The sequence below is a fragment of the Cynocephalus volans genome, chromosome 3 (assembly GCF_027409185.1).
Source record: "Cynocephalus volans isolate mCynVol1 chromosome 3, mCynVol1.pri, whole genome shotgun sequence".
NCBI lineage: Eukaryota > Metazoa > Chordata > Mammalia > Dermoptera > Cynocephalidae > Cynocephalus > Cynocephalus volans.
The window spans coordinates 6,928,716-6,932,206 of NC_084462.1; the positions used below are offsets into that span (position 1 = coordinate 6,928,716).

Sequence of the window (3,491 nt, forward strand, 5' to 3'; positions counted from 1 at the left end):
ATGTTGTCCTTAGTACGGGTACAGCTGACTAGGTAAATAACCTGGGCCATCCAGAATCTCGTTGCTCATCTTCTGCATTTGTTTTATTTCCTACAGGCTGTCCCCACGTGATGGTAGTAACGGCCATTAGCATCTCTAGGCTTAAACTCTATATGCAAAACAGTTCAGGGAAGAGCGCGCCACTCTCCTTGAGCTATTATTGGCCAGATTCAGTCATGTGCCCATTTCTATGCCTCTGATTGGTCAGCTAAAGTCTAGAGCCAAACACTCTACTTCACGCAAAGCACAGGATTTATAAAAGAGAGAGGGTTGGTTCCCCAAGAAGAAGGCATTTTTGTAACCAAAAAAGTGGGATATAGAAGGTGAGAAGACATAAACAGCAAAAGGTGATATGAGAGGGAGAAAAGGGAATGAGAAGAGAAAAAGAGGTTGGAGCAAGTTAAGGTAACCGTAGGAGTCCAGCGATGGGGTATCTCCCAAACATTTTTAACAGTGATGCATATTCTGCAAACACTTTGTCATTTCTATGATATAATCTCTCCTCTGACTGTCCCGTGAAATCTTCAGTAAAGTCCACTGTTCTCAGGAATGTTTTGTGTGAGTGGATTTCCCTTGAGGAATTCAAAGAGCTGCTGATTTTCATTTTTGGCAACACAGAGCAAGCACATGTGGGTTTGGAATCTTAGTAGGTAAAGAAGTTCTGAGAATAGGTATTTAGAATTCCTGAGAAATTTGTAGAAATCTTGATGGGGGCAATATAATTGGCAGAGATTCAAGAGAATTTTCTTAGCTCTTCAGTCTCAAGGAAGCTCCTGACTAAAAACGAGATTAAGAAAATTACCTGAGATTACCCACCATGCAGGTAGGACTACATCAACTATGACAAAAATAATTTATTTCATGACTGATTTGATTGGGTCCCAAAGAAACTTTGATGACTTCTGCAACTAAGTTTACAGCGTTCATGCATCAATTCAGTTCTGGTTTGAGTAAATAAGTTTTATTTCCTCTTTTTTTTTTTTGATGACTGGCCAAGTAAGGGGATCTGAACTCTTGACCTTGGTGTTAGTAGCACCGCACTCTAAACACTGAGCTAACGGGCCAGCCTGGTTTTCTCTCTCTCACAAACAAATCTGAAGCTGTTCAGCTGTTCCACAATGCTCTCAGAGGCCCAGGCTCTCTCCATTGTTTGATTCTCAGGTTAGATGTGAGGATTGAATGAACTAATGCAATCGATCCTCAAGAATTGGCAGGTGTTATTTTTTGCTGTGGCTGAGTCCTAGTGGGAGCCAATGGACAGAGGGTGCTGGCTGGCTGTAGGCTCAGATGTGACACAGACTTACCATTATCAGTATGAGACGAGAGCAGAGTGGTGCCTGTTTTACCAGTGTGTTCCCCGTACCTGGCACATAAAAGATGCTCAATCAATGTTTGAATAAATGAGTTAATAAATAGATGAGTGGGTGAATAAATGAACGAGTGTATGAATTCATGCATGGGGTACTTTATTATACTGAATCTTCACTGAAAACCTTAAGGAAAGAACAGTCATGTACTCATTGTGCACGTGAGAAAATGGATTCATGGAAATCACTTTCTCACATACACAAAAGTCAACTCAAAATGAATTCAAGACCTAAATGTAAGACCTGACACTATAAAACTACTAGAAGAAAAAAAAAACTACCAGAAGAAAACATAGGGTAAACACTTTATGATACTGGCTTGGCAAGGATTTTTTTGGATAAGACCTCAAAAGCACAGGCAACAAAAGCAAAAATAGACAAATCGAATTACATCAAACTAAAAATGTTCTGCAAAGCAAAGGAAACAATCAACAGAGTGAAAAGACAACCTACAGACTAGGAGGAAATATTTGCAAACTATACATCGGACAAGTAATTAATATACAGAATACATAAGAAACTCAAACAATTCAATCACACACAAAAAAATTTGATTAAAAAATGGGCAAAAGACCTCAATAGACATTTCTCAAAAGAAGACATACAAATGGCCAACATGTATATGAAAAATGCTTAACATTACTAATTATCAAGGAAATGCAAATCAAAACACAATGAGATATTACCTCATTCCTGTTAGAATGGCTATCATCAAAAAGACAGGGCTGAGTGGAAGTCACTCCATGAGGCAGTGGTGACAGTGGCAGTGAGAGGATAAACAAGAAGTTTGATGCCTTAAAAGATGATGGCAGTGGGGACCATGATCAGAATGAAGAAAATAGCACACGGAAAGATGGTGAGAAGTGAAAACCAGAAAGAGATGAGTCAGAACAGCAACAAGAGGAAGGCTGTTGTCCCTGGGCCAGCAGAGCACCCCATGCAGTACAACTACACTTTCTGGTATTCCAGGAGAACTCCTGGCCGTCCCACCAGCTCACAGAGCTATGAACAGAATAGCAAACAAGATTTGCACCTTTGCCTCTGTGGAGCAGTTCTGGAGATTTTATAGCCGTATGGCACATCTCAAGGGCCTGACAAACTACAGTAACTTCCATCTCTTCATAGAAGAAATTAAACCCATGTGAGAGGATGATGCAAATAAAAATGGTGGCAGGTGGATTATTCAGCTGTGGAAGGGCTTGGCCTCCTGGTGCCGGGAGAACCTCATCCTGGCCATGTTGGGGGAACAGTTCATGGTTGGAGAGGAGATCTGTGGTCTCTGTCTGCTTTCAGGAGGACATTATTTCAATATGGAATAAGACTGCCAGTTTAGTCACATGTGCAACCGCAGCCCAAATCCAGGATATATTTTGGCGAGCTCTTAACCTACCTCCCAATACCATTATGGAATACAAAACTCACATCCACAGCATCAAAATGCCAGGCAGGTTGGGCCCCCAAAGGCTCCTTTTTCAAAACCTCTGGAAGCCACAGTTGAATGTGCCATGACCGTCTCCCTCTCTAGATAGCACCATCATTGAAGCTGGCATCATTGGAGTCTCTTGTTCTGTTGGCATGCTACCTGGAAGATCCTTCTGTCTGGACAGGAGCAATTGGAAGAGCATTTTATGTTTAAGAACAGTCTGACACACATCAGCTACAACAACAGCTGAGATCACTTAATAAATGGTGCTAAACTGAAAAAAAAAAAAAGGAATCAACCTATTCCAACAACAGATAAATAAAGAAAATGTGGTATATATACACAATGGAATGCTATTTAGCCATAAAAAAAGAATAAAACCTATCATTTGTGACAACATGGATGAACCTGGAGAATATTGTGTTAAGTGAAGTAAGACAAATGCAGAAAGACAAATACCATATTATCTCACTCATATCTGGAACCTAAAAAGGTTGGTCTCATAGAAGTAGAGAGTAGAGCAGTGCTTATCAGAGACTGCAGGGGACAGCGGGAGGATAAGGAGGAGTCGGTCAACAGATAAAAAGTTACGATTAGATAGGAGGAGTAAGTTCTGGTCTTCTATTGTGCGGTAGGGTGGCTATAGTTAATAATGTATATTT

General features: G+C 40.6%; 1 pseudogene; it reads left to right on the top strand.

Annotated features, from left to right (window-relative positions):
* Positions 1 to 464: 464 nt before the first annotated feature.
* On the top strand, positions 465 to 2,915 carry LOC134371918 (eukaryotic translation initiation factor 4E type 2-like; annotated as a pseudogene).
* Positions 2,916 to 3,491: the final 576 nt, after the last annotated feature.